Source organism: Oryctolagus cuniculus, chromosome 3 (genome assembly GCF_051225735.1).
Source record: "Oryctolagus cuniculus isolate XC-2025 breed Fujian yellow rabbit chromosome 3, ASM5122573v1, whole genome shotgun sequence".
Lineage (NCBI taxonomy): Eukaryota > Metazoa > Chordata > Mammalia > Lagomorpha > Leporidae > Oryctolagus > Oryctolagus cuniculus.
In genome coordinates, this window is record NC_142869.1 from 80,046,008 (window position 1) to 80,058,996 (window position 12,989).

The 12,989-nt window shown below is 39.5% G+C and overlaps 1 pseudogene; it reads left to right on the forward strand.

Moving 5' to 3' along the window:
• Positions 1-246: 246 nt before the first annotated feature.
• LOC100340910 (activated RNA polymerase II transcriptional coactivator p15 pseudogene) overlaps positions 247-12,989 on the forward strand; it is a 35,756-nt pseudogene continuing 23,013 nt past the window's right edge.

Below are 12,989 nucleotides of genomic sequence, written 5' to 3' on the forward strand. Positions count from 1 at the left end.
GTGGGTTCCTGAGTTCCCATCCAATCTGACATTAGAGTCTTGGAGCTCTTTACACATTGGGGTGGATATTGCAGAGGGGTTGGTGCTCTGGGTGGTGAGACTGGCTTGGTAGTTGAGGTGCACTGCAAAACTATGAGCTCACTCTAGGCAGTCAATCAATGAGTTCACCCTGACAGAGAGAAGGGCTGGGATTTGAACACATTAGGCAGTTCCAACATCCCCTTCACCCACTGCCTGTAACCAGAGATGCTCTACCATGCCCATCTTGGGAATGACTCTGGACTCCTGCCCCATGCACAAATGGTAGCCAGCCAGACCTCCCTGGGTTCACCCAGCACACATGACTGGGACCCAAAGGTAAATATTAGGTACTCTACTGAACCACAGAAGCACATTTCCAGGAACATAGCCTTCAATTTAAAATTTAAAAAAAAATTAATTTTTAAAAATCCATCTACCAGAGGAGCTAGAAACAAGAGATCCCCCAGATACATAAAAATCAATGTAGAAACATAAGAAACATGGACAAGCAAGCTTTATCCTCAACAAACAGCACAGGTTTTCATTCATATCTCGGGAGAGCTTAGCCTGCACTGTGAAAAGAACATGTTCCAAGTACCCTGTTGGTCTTTGATGAATTAGAAACACATTCAGGGGAGGTCCGGCAAGATGGCGGAATAGGAAGGGAGCACACTGATAGTCTGGGGAGAGATAGTTTAATAAAAGTGGAGATACTGCAGGTTCAAGGAAGAGTAGGGGAGGAAACAGCAGAAGAAACTCTTCCGGAACGCGTGACTCACAGCGGACCTGCGTGGAGAGCGTGGGAGCCCACAGTTCGGGACATCAGCGGCAGACTCAACACACCAGCGCTGGAACGCGAGGTGAGCCGAACCTCAATAGCCCGAGACACCGGCAGGCAAGCGGAGAGAGGAGACTAGAGGGAACGACCCCCGGCGGGGGAAGTTCACAAGGCTAACCAGAAGAGAGAGAGAGAGAGAAAAAAGGGTGACTAGTACGGACACGGGTTTCTCTCTCTCCGCTCACCTCTCAAGGGCGAGCAAGACAAAGAGCAGGCGCCATCTTGGACATACGTCATAAGCAGAGCGACCTCAGGTCTGCACCGGCCCTGAGCCTAGCAGAAAAACCTGACTCTGGGCGGGGCGAATTAACAGGAGATTAGGAGCTAGTAAATTTGTGGTGCTACTGAACTGAGACTGTGAAAAAAGAGACGGTGGGGGAGAGAACTCACGGAATTCACGTGAGCACTCTCCAGAGACGCTACAATTCCGTAACTTTGGCAACCCAGTGGGAGGCTGAAGGAGAATTTGAGCCCACTCTGAGGGCCGAACAGATTCCCTGTGGGGATCTTGGGAAAGAGCTTCTGATCTCTGGCTCCTGTGGGTATATCATTTGCCTGCTAACTACCTACAACTTCGTTCAGCTGTGCGGAATTACTTCCCTTTTGAATCAAAAAAAAAAAAAAAAAAGAGAGAGAGAGAGAGATTTACCACGCCTAACCTGGGAGTGTCACCTTTGGCACACCAAACAGAGCTCTCAGGCCACACCCATCTCAAGCCCTAAGGCTCCATCAAAAACAGATAGTCCACTTAATCTAGAGTCATAGTATAACAAGAAAAAGCACCACAGTGAAGAAACCAAATATCTCCAATATGCCAAATAACAAACGCAAAAACCGAGGTAATAAAAACAAGGAAGTCACCATGACGGCCTCAAATGAAAAAGACACCCCAATTCAAGATTATGAAGATGATGACATAGAAGAAATGCAAGAAGCAGATCTCAAAAAATTGATAAGAACATTAAGAAGTTCTCAAAAACAAATTCTGGAACTACACAAATCCTTACTGGACAAGATAGAAAATCTCTCTCGTGAAAATGAAATATTAAGGAGGAATCAAAATGAAATGAAACAACTAGTACAACAGGAAACTGGGATAGTGACTGAAGTGAAGAATTCAATAGATCAAATGAAAAACACAATAGATAGCCTTACAAACAGAATGGGTGAAGCAGAAGAGAGAATATCGGACTTAGAAGACAGAGAACAGGAAAGGATACAGTCAGACCAAAGAAAAGAAGAGGAAATTAGAAATCTGAAACATATTGTCGGGAATCTTCAGGATACTATTAAAAAACCCAACATTCGGGTTCTAGGAGTTCCTGAAGGCATGGAGAGGGAGAAAGGATTAGAAGGCCTCTTTAGTGAGATATTAGCAGAAAATTTCCCAGGTTTGGAGAAGGACAGAGAAATCCTAGTACAGGAAGCCCACAGAACCCCTAATAAACACGACCAAAAGAGATCCTCACCACGACACGTTGTAATTAAACTCTCCACAGTGAAACATAAAGAAAAGATCCTAAAATGTGCAAGAGAGAAACGTCAGATTACTCTCAGAGGATCTCCAATCAGACTCACAGCTGACTTCTCATCAGAAACTCTAAAAGCTAGGAGGGAATGGCGAGATATAGCCCAGGTACTAAGAGAGAACAACTGCCAGCCCAGAATATTATATCCTGCAAAGCTATCATTTGTGAATGAAGGTGAAATAAAGACTTTTCATTGCAAACAGAAATTGAAAGAATTTGTTGCCACTCGTCCAGCCCTGCAAAAGATGCTCAAAGTTGTGTTACACACAGAAACACAGAAACACGGTCATCAATATGAAAGAAGGTAAAGGAAGGAAACCTCACAGCAAAAGGTCACAGGGAATTCAAAGCATATATTAGAACTTATCTTTGGCAAATGGCAGGGCAAAGTTACCACTTATCACTAGTCACATTGAACGTGAATGGCCTGAACTGTCCAGTTAAAAGACACCAATTGGCTGATTGGGTTAAGGAACAAAACCCATCTATTTGCTGCTTACAAGAAACACATCTTTCCAACAAAGATCCATACAGACTGAAAGTGAAAGGCTGGAAAAAGATATACCATGCCAACAGAAATGAAAAAAGAGCGGGCGTAGCCATCTTAATATCGGACAACATAAACTTTACCACAAAAACTGTTAAGAGAGACAAAGAGGGACACTATATCATGATTAAGGGATCAATTCAACAGGAAGATATAACAATTATCAATGTATATGCACCTAACTACAGGGCACCAGTTTATCTAAAAGATTTATTAACGGACTTAAAGGGAGACTTAGACCCCAATACAGTAGTACTGGGGGACTTCAATACTCCACTCTCAGAAATAGACAGATCATCCGGTCAGAAGATCAACAAGGATACAGTAGATTTAAACGACACTATAGCCCAAATGGATCTAACAGATATATACAGAACTTTCAATCCTACAGCTAAAGATTTTACATTCTTCTCAGCAGTACATGGAAGCTTCTCTAGGATTGACCACATACTAGGCCATAAAGCAAGCCTCAGCAAATTCAAAAGAATTAGAATCATACCATGCAGCTTCTCAGACCATAAAGGAATGAAGTTGGAAATTACCAACTCAGGAATCCCTAGAGCATACGCAAACACATGGAGATTGAACAACATGCTCCTGAATGAACAATGGGTCATAGAAGAAATCAAAAGAGAAATCAAAAACTTTCTGGAAGTAAATGAGGATAACAGCACAACATACCAAAACTTATGGGACACAGCAAAAGCAGTGTTAAGAGGAAAGTTTATATCAATAGGTGCCTACATCAAGAAATTGGAAAGACACCAAATAGATGAGCTTTCAATTCACCTCAAGGATCTAGAAAACCTACAGCAAATCAGACCCAAATCTAGTAGGAGAAGAGAAATAATTAAAATCAGAGAAGAAATCAACAGGATTGAATCAAGAAAAACATTACAAAAAATCAGCCAAACGAAGAGCTGGTTTTTTGAAAAAATAAACAAAATTGACACCCCATTGGCCCAACTAACTAAAAAAAGAAGAGAAAAGACCCAAATCAATAAAATCAGAGATGAAAAAGGAAACGTAACAACAGACACCACAGAAATAAAAAGAATCATCAGAAATTACTACAAGGACTTGTATGCCAGCAAACAGGGAAACCTATCAGAAATGGATAGATTCCTGGACACATGCAACCTGCCTAAATTGAACCAGGAAGACATCGAAAACCTAAACAGACCCATAACTGAGACAGAAATTGAAACAGTAATAAAGGCCCTCCCAACAAAGAAAAGCCCAGGACCAGATGGATTCACTGCTGAATTCTACCAGACGTTTAAAGAAGAACTAACTCCAATTCTTCTCAAACTATTCAGAACAATCGAAAAAGAGGGAGTCCTCCCAAATTCTTTCTATGAAGCCAGCATCACCTTAATTCCTAAGCCGGAAAAAGATGCAGCACTGAAAGAGAATTACAGACCAATATCCCTGATGAACATAGATGCAAAAATCCTCAATAAAATTCTCGCCAATAGAATGCAACAACACATCAGAAAGATCATCCACCCAGACCAAGTGGGATTTATCCCTGGTATGCAGGGATGGTTTAATGTGCGCAAGACAATCAATGTGATACACCACATTAACAGACTGCAGAAGAAAAACCATATGATTCTCTCAATAGATGCCGAGAAAGCATTTGATAAAATACAACACCCGTTCATGATGAAAACTCTAAGCAAACTGGGTTTGGAAGGAACATTCCTCAATACAATCAAAGCAATCTATGAAAAACCCACAGCCAACATCCTATTGAATGGGGAAAAGTTGGAAGCATTTCCACTGAGATCTGGAACCAGACAGGGATGCCCACTCTCACCACTGCTATTCAATATAGTTCTGGAGGTTCTAGCCAGAGCTATTAGGCAAGAAAAAGAAATTAAAGGGATACAAATTGGGAAGGAAGAACTCAAACTATCCCTCTTTGCAGATGATATGATTCTGTATTTAGGGGACCCAAAGAACTCTACTAAGAGACTATTGGAACTCATAGAAGAGTTTGGCAAAGTAGCAGGGTATAAAATCAATGCACAAAAATCAACAGCCTTTGTATACACAGACAATGCCATGGCTGAGGAAGAACTTCTAAGATCAATCCCATTCACAATAGCTACAAAAACAATCAAATACCTTGGAATAAACTTAACCAAGGACGTTAAAGATCTCTACAATGAGAATTACAAAACCTTAAAGAAAGAAATAGAAGAGGATACCAAGAAATGGAAAAATCTTCCATGCTCATGGATTGGAAGAATCAATATCATCAAAATGTCCATTCTCCCAAAAGCAATTTACAGATTCAATGCAATACCAATCAAGATACCGAAGACCTTCTTCTCAGATCTGGAAAAAATGGTGCTGAAATTTATATGGAGGCACAAGAGACCTCGAATAGCTAAAGCAATCTTGTACAACAAAAACAAAGCCGGAGGCATCACAATACCAGATTTCAGGACATACTACAGGGCAGTTGTAATTAAAACAACATGGTACTGGTACAGAAACAGATGGATAGACCAATGGAACAGAATTGAAACACCAGAAATCAACCCAAACATCTACAGCCAACTTATATTTGATCAAGGATCTAAAACTAATTCCTGGAGCAAGGACAGTCTATTCAATAAATGGTGCTGGGAAAATTGGATTTCCACGTGCAGAATCATGAAGCAAGACCCCTACCTTACACCTTACACAAAAATCCACTCCACATGGATTAAAGACCTAAATCTACGACCTGACACCATCAAGTTACTAGAGAACATTGGAGAAACCCTTCAAGATATTGGCACAGGCAAAGAATTTCTGGAAAAGACCCGGGAGGCACAGGCAGTCAAAGCCAAAATCAACTATTGGGATTGCATCAAATTGAGAAGTTTCTGTACTGCAAAAGAAACAGTCAGGAGAGTGAAAAGACAACCGACAGAATGGGAAAAAATATTTGCAAACTATGCAACAGACAAAGGGTTAATAACCAGAATCTACAAAGAGATCAAGAAACTCCACAAAAACAAAACCAACAACCCAATTAAGAGATGGGCCAAGGACCTCAATAGACATTTTTCAAAAGAGGAAATCCAAATGGCCAACAGGCACATGAAAAAATGTTCAAGGTCATTGGCAATCAGGGAAATGCAAATCAAAACCACAATGAGGTTTCACCTCACCCCGGTTAGAATGGCTCACATGCAGAAATCTACCAACAACAGATGCTGGCGAGGATGTGGGGAAAAAGGGACACTAACCCACTGTTGGTGGGAATGCAAACTGGTCAAGCCACTATGGAAGTCAGTCTGGAGATTCCTCAGAAACCTGAAGATAACCCTACCGTTCGACCCAGCCATCGCACTCTTTGGAATTTACCCAAAGGAATTTAAATTGGCAAACAAAAAAGAGGTCTGCACCCTAATGTTTATTGCAGCTCAATTCACAATAGCTAAGACCTGGAACCAACCTAAATGCCCATCAACGATAGACTGGATAAAGAAATTATGGGATATGTACTCTTTAGAATACTATACCGCAGTAAGAAACAACGAAATCCAGTCATTTGCAACAAAATGGAGGAATCTGGAACACATCATGCTGAGTGAAATAAGCCAGTCCCAAAGGGACAAATACCATATGTTCTCCCTGATCGGTGACGACTGACTGAACACCAAGAGGGAAACCTGTTGGAGTGAGGTGGACACTATGGGAAATGGTGGCTTGATCAGCATAGCCCTGACTGTTAATGAACAACTAAATACATTATCCCTCTTTGTAGTTTTTTTTATCTGTTCTACTTAATATGACTGGTTTAGATCTGTAATTGATGCACAGTTATTCTTAAGTGTTGAAAATTAACTGAAATGTGATCCCTGTTGAACATGGTGGTGGGAATGGGAGAGGGAAGAGATGTATAATTTGGGACATGCTCAGGCTGACTTGCCCCAAGTGGTGGAGTTGGAAGCATACCAGGGGATTCCAATTCAATCCCATCGAGGTGGCATGTACCAATGCCATCTCACTGTTCCAGGTGATCAGTTTCAGTTCACAGTTGGTCATGGTGAAGGGACTGGGAGTCAAAGGGAGCACATAGACAAGTCTAGTACCTGCTAACGCTAACTGATGGAGTAAATAAAGGGGAGAGTGATCCAACATGGGAAGTGAGATACTCAGCAGACTCATAGAATGGCAGATGTCCTAAATAGCACTCTGGCCTCAGAATCAGCCCTAAAGGCATTCGGAGCTGGCTGAAAAGCTCATGAGAGTATTTCAGGCATGGAAAGCCAAGACACTCTGGCAAAAGATCTCTGCGAGTGAGATCCCAGTGGAAAGAACAGGTCATCAAAGAAGGAGGTACCTTTCTCTGAAGGGAGGAGAGAACCTCCACTTTGACTATGACCTTGTCTAAACAAGATAAGAGTTGGAGAACTCAGAGGGCTTCCATAGCCTTGGAAACTCATGACTGGAGCATAGGGAGATTACTGATGCCATAGACAGGAGTGTCAATTGGTAAAGTCAACAACAGGAGTCACTGTGCACTTACTCCTCATGTAGGATCTCTGTCCTTAATGTGCTGTACATTGAGATTTAATGCTATAACGAGTACTCAAACAATATATTTCACTTTGTGTTTCTATGGGGGTGCAAACTGTTGAAATCCTTACTTAATGCATACTAAACTGATCCTCTGTAAAAAAAAAAAAAAAAAAAAAAAAGAAAGAAATTATCAATTCCCAACTTGACTCTCACTGGGATTAAACATGACAATAGGTCTGCTCTGATTTCATCATCATTTAAAAAAATCATCTATTATTTTTCACTTTATGTTTCTGTGTGGGAGCAAACTGTTGAAATCCATACTTAATGTATACTAAGCTGATCTTCTGTATATTAAGAGAATCGAAAATGAATTTTGATGTGAATGGAAGGGGAGAGGGAGTGGGAAAGGGGAGGGTTGTGGGTGGGAGGGACGGTATGGGGGGAAAGCCATTGTAATCCATAAGTCGTACTTTGGAAATTTATATGCATTAAATAAAAGTTTAAAAAAAAAAAAAAAAGAAACACATTCAGTAAACCTGAACTGAACCTGGAGCCAAGTCTTACCATAACCCAAACTTTCAGCCTAGAGCCAAGCCCTGCTGCCATCAGCGGAGCCACTCAACTGACCTTCAGATGCATAAGTGAGAAATAATTACTAACACTGTATACCACTGAGATTTTGTACTCACTCTGTTATATAGAATTTTCATGGCAATAGTGGGCAGATACAAAGACTTTTTGGAGTTCCATTTAAGAATTTTGGTACAGGATATGTTTCACCTAAAACAGGATAAAGATGATTTTCTGGAACGGTACAAACCAAGCCAACCTATATACAATGCTCTCCATTAGAAATAGGTTTAAGGAAAGGAGCTTAGATTATGGGAGAATTAAATGGAAACTGTTGCCTTTTATTGTATGTTCTTCATTTTCTAAATGCATACAAGTATTATTACTTTTGCAATCTGAAAAGAAATAAAATTTAGAAACGTCATTTGTAAAATTCCAAAAAATAAAGGAAATTAGGTAGAAGAGAAGACAAACATATATTAAAACTTTATTATGTTCCAAAAAAAAAAAAAAAAAAAAAAAAAAAAGAAACATGGACAAGAAATGAAATATGATTTCCCAAAATGGACACAATAATACATTAAGATTGGACTATGAAGAAGAGGAGACTGACAAAATGCCTGAAAAGGAATTCAAAAAGAATCATTACAAGACTACTAAAAAACAGAGAGAACAGTTGAATGAAATAAGTAAATCCATACATGATACTGATGAGAAATTCTATAAAGAGAGGAAAATACTGAAGAAAGCCCAAAAAAATATTAGAAATCAAGTATTCAATAAGTCAAATTAAAAATATATTGGAAAGCCTAACAACAGACTTGGTAAGGAAGATGAAAAAACATCAGACCTATAAGACTGGGTTTTTCAGATGTTTCAGTCAGACAAAGAAAATAAGTTAGAAAGACTGAAAACAGTGTTCAGGATCTATGGGAGACCACCAAATGGTCAAATAGTCTTAGGACTTCTCGAAGGTATGGAAAATTATAATCGTATAGAAAACTTATTCAGTGAAATAATAGCATAAACTGACTCCAATGTGGAGAAAGATATGGACATTCAAATATAGGAAACACATAGAACCCAAACAAACATGATTGGGAAAGATCCTCACCAAGATATGTGACAAACTTTCAAAAGTAAAACAAAAAGAGAACAACCTAAAATATGCAAGAGAGAAATGCCAGATTACCTTTAAAGGATAGCCAAGCTGACTATCAGCAGATTTCTCAACATAAACCCTAGAGGCCAGGGGATATGGAGATAAAGTCCAAGTTCTTTTTTTAAGATTTATTTATTTATTTGAAAGTCATAGTTACACAGAGAGAAAAGGACAGGCAGAGAGACAGAGAGAGAGAGAAGTCTTCTATCCGCTGGTTCATTCCCTAATTGGCCGCAATGGCTGGAGCTGCACCCATCCAAAGCCAGGAGCCAGGAGCTTCTTCAAGGTCTCCCATGCAGGTACAGGGGCCCAAGGACATGGGCCATCTTTTACTGTTATCCCAGGCCATAGCAGAGAGTTGGATTGGAAGTGGAGCAGCCGGGACTGGAACCAGTGCCCATTTGGGTATAAGCACTGAAGGCAGCAGCTTTCCCCGTAACGCCACAGCGCCAGCTCCGAAGTCCAAGTTCTAAAAGAAAAAGAAAAACTGCCGGGGCTGGCATTATGGTAGAGGAGGTTTGGCCTGCCACCTGTGAAGCCAGACCCCACTTGGACACCAGTTCAAGTCCTATCTGCTCCATTTCCTATTGAGTTCCCTGCTAGAGTGCCTGCGAGGGCAGCGAAGAGTGATCCAAGTACTTGGGTTTCAGGCACCCACATGTGAGACCCAGATGAAGTTCCAGGCTCCTGCTCCAGCTTTTCCCAGTCCCAGCTCTTGGGGACATTTGGAGAGTGAACCAGTGGATGGAGGATCTCTGTCTCTCTCTGTGTTCTTCTATTTCTCTGCAACTGTCTTTTAAGTAAATAAATATATCTTTTTAAAAAATGCCAGCCCAGAAAATGTTACCCAGTGAAGCTCTCATTCATAAATGAGGGTGAAATAAAGACATTCCAAGACCAGGAAAAATTTAAAGAATTTGTCATTACCCAACCAGCCTTAGGTAATACTTTATCCATTTTAGTATTTTTTTTTTTGTTGTAGTACCATTGGTTGAACTCTGTAATTAACACACAATTATTCTTAGGTGTTTAAATTTTAACTGAAAAGTGATCCCTGTTAGGAATTTGGAAAACATTATGTTGAGTGAAATAAGCCAATCCCAAAGGGACAAATACCACTTGTTCTCCTTGATAGGTGACAACTAACTGAGCACCAAAAAGGAAACCTGTTAAAGTGAAATGAACACGGTGACTTGATCAGCCCTCACCCTGACTGTTGATGAGCAGCTTAATATGTTATCCCTCTTAGTATTTTTTTGTTTGTTTGTTCTACTTAATACTTTTGGTTGAATACTGTAATCAATACACAAGTCTTCTTAAGTGCTGAAACTTAGCTGAAAAGTGATCGCTGTTAAATATAAGAGTGGGAATAAGAGAGGGAAGAGATGTGCAATTCGGGACATGCTCAAGCTGACTTACCTCAAACAGTAGAGTTAGAAACATACCAGGGAATTCGAATTCAATCCCATCGAGGTGGCATGTACCAATGCCATCTCACTAGTCCAAGTGATCAATTTCTGTTCACAATTGATCGTAATGATAGGACTAAGAACCAAAGGGATCACATAAACAAGAATAGTGTCTGCAAATACTAGCTGATAGAATAAAAAAGGGAGAGAATGGTCCAACATGGGAAGTGAGATACACAGCAGACCCATAGAATGGCAAATGTCCTAACAGCACTCTGGCCTCATAATCAGCCCTTAAGGCATGTGGATCCGGCTCAAATGCCCATGAGAGTATTTCAGGCATGGAAAGCCAAGACACTCTGGAAAAAAAAAAACCTAAAGAATGATCTCTGCGAGTGAGATTCCAGTGGAAAGAACGGGTCATCAAAGATGGAGGTACCTTTCTCTGAAGGGAGGAGAGAACTTCCACTTTGACCATGGCCTTGTCTAAAAATTATCAGAGTCAGTGAACTCAGGGGGCTTCCATAGCCTTGGCAGCTCATGACAAGAGCCTAGGGTGATTACTGACACCATACACAAGAGTGTCAATTTGTTAAGTCAACAACAGGAGTCACTCTGCACTTACTCCTCATGTAGGATCTCTGTCCTTAGTGTGCTGTACATTGAGATTTAATGCTATAATTAGTACTCAAACAGTATTTTTCACTTTGTGTTTCTATGTGGGTGCAAACTGTTGAAATCTTTACATAATATATGCTAAACTGATCTTCTGTATATAAAGAGAATCAAAAATGAATCTTGGTATGAATGGAAGGGGAGAGGGAGTGGGAAAGGGGAGGGTTGCGGGTGGGAGGGACGTTATGGGGGGGAAGCCATTGTAATCAATATTCTGTACTTTGGAAATTTATATTCATTAAATAAAAGTTAAAAAAAGACAAAAAAAGAAATTATACTTAATGTATGTACTATACACAAAAACAGAAGATAGCATGATGAAAGAGCATGAAGGCAGAAAACCTCCTAGTAACAAAAAAGGAGACTCAAAACCAGCAATAGGAATATTAATGGAAAAATGGCAGAAACAAGTCATTACTTATCAACAATAATTTTCAAAGTAAATGCATGAAACACTACAATTAAAATATATATAGACTGGCTGAATGAGTAAAATTGAAAAAAAAGACCCATCTAAATGCTACCTACCTGAAACATACTTCACCAAAGAGACAATCAGACTGAAAGTTAAAGGATAGAAAAGATATTCCACACAAATGGAAATAAAAAATGAGCAGGAATAGCTACTTTCATATAATATAAACTTGACTTTAGACAAAAACTGTTTAAAAAGACAAAGAAAGTCATTATGTAATGATGAAGGACAGATTCAAAAAGAAGAGGTGACTGTTAAATGTATATGTACCCAGTGCCAGGACACACAGCAGTTTAATAACATAAATGTTAATGGATCTACAGAAAGTTATAAACTCCAATACAGTAATAATAGAGGACGTCAACATCCCACTTTCATCAACAAGAGAACAACCAGACAAAATAATAACAATGAAACTAATCTGCACTTTAGACTAAATGGAACTAATAGATATCTAAAGAACATTTCATCTCACAGCCACAGAATATATTCTTTTCATCAGTGCATGGAACATTCTCTAGAATACACCCTATATAAGGCTATAAAACAAGTCTCTACAAATTAAAAAAATGAATTCATGTCATTTTTTACCACAATAGAAAAAAGCTTGAAATTAACAACAAAATAAATTCTAGAAAGTATACAAAGGCATACAGATAAGAAAACATGCTCCTGAACAACAGGAGAGTCATAGAAGAAATCAAAAGGGAAATAAAAAAAATTCCTTGAAACTAATGAAAATGAAAACACAACATATTAAAATTTATGGTATGTCCCAGAACCAGTGCTAAAAGTTTATAGCAATAAGTGCCTACATCAAAAGATTGGAAAGCTATCTAATAAATGATCTTACAATCTGTCTCAATGACTAGAAAAACTAGAACAAACGAAACCTGAAATTAGTAGAAGAGAAAGAATAAAAATTAGGGAAGAAATAAACAAAACAGAAATTTTTAAAATCCTATACAAAAGATCAGTAAAATGAAGTAAGTTTTTTGAAAAGTATAAAATTAATAAAGCATTGGCTCAACTAATCAAAAAATAAATAAATATAAGAGAGGACCCAAGGCCTGCGCCATGGCTCACTTGATTAATCCTCTGCCTGTGGCACCAGCATCTCATATAGGCACTGGGGTCTAGTCCCAGTAGCTCCTCTTCCAGTCCAGCTCTCTGCTGTGACCTGGGAAAGCAATGGAGGATGACCCAAGCGCTTGGGACCCTGCACCCACATAG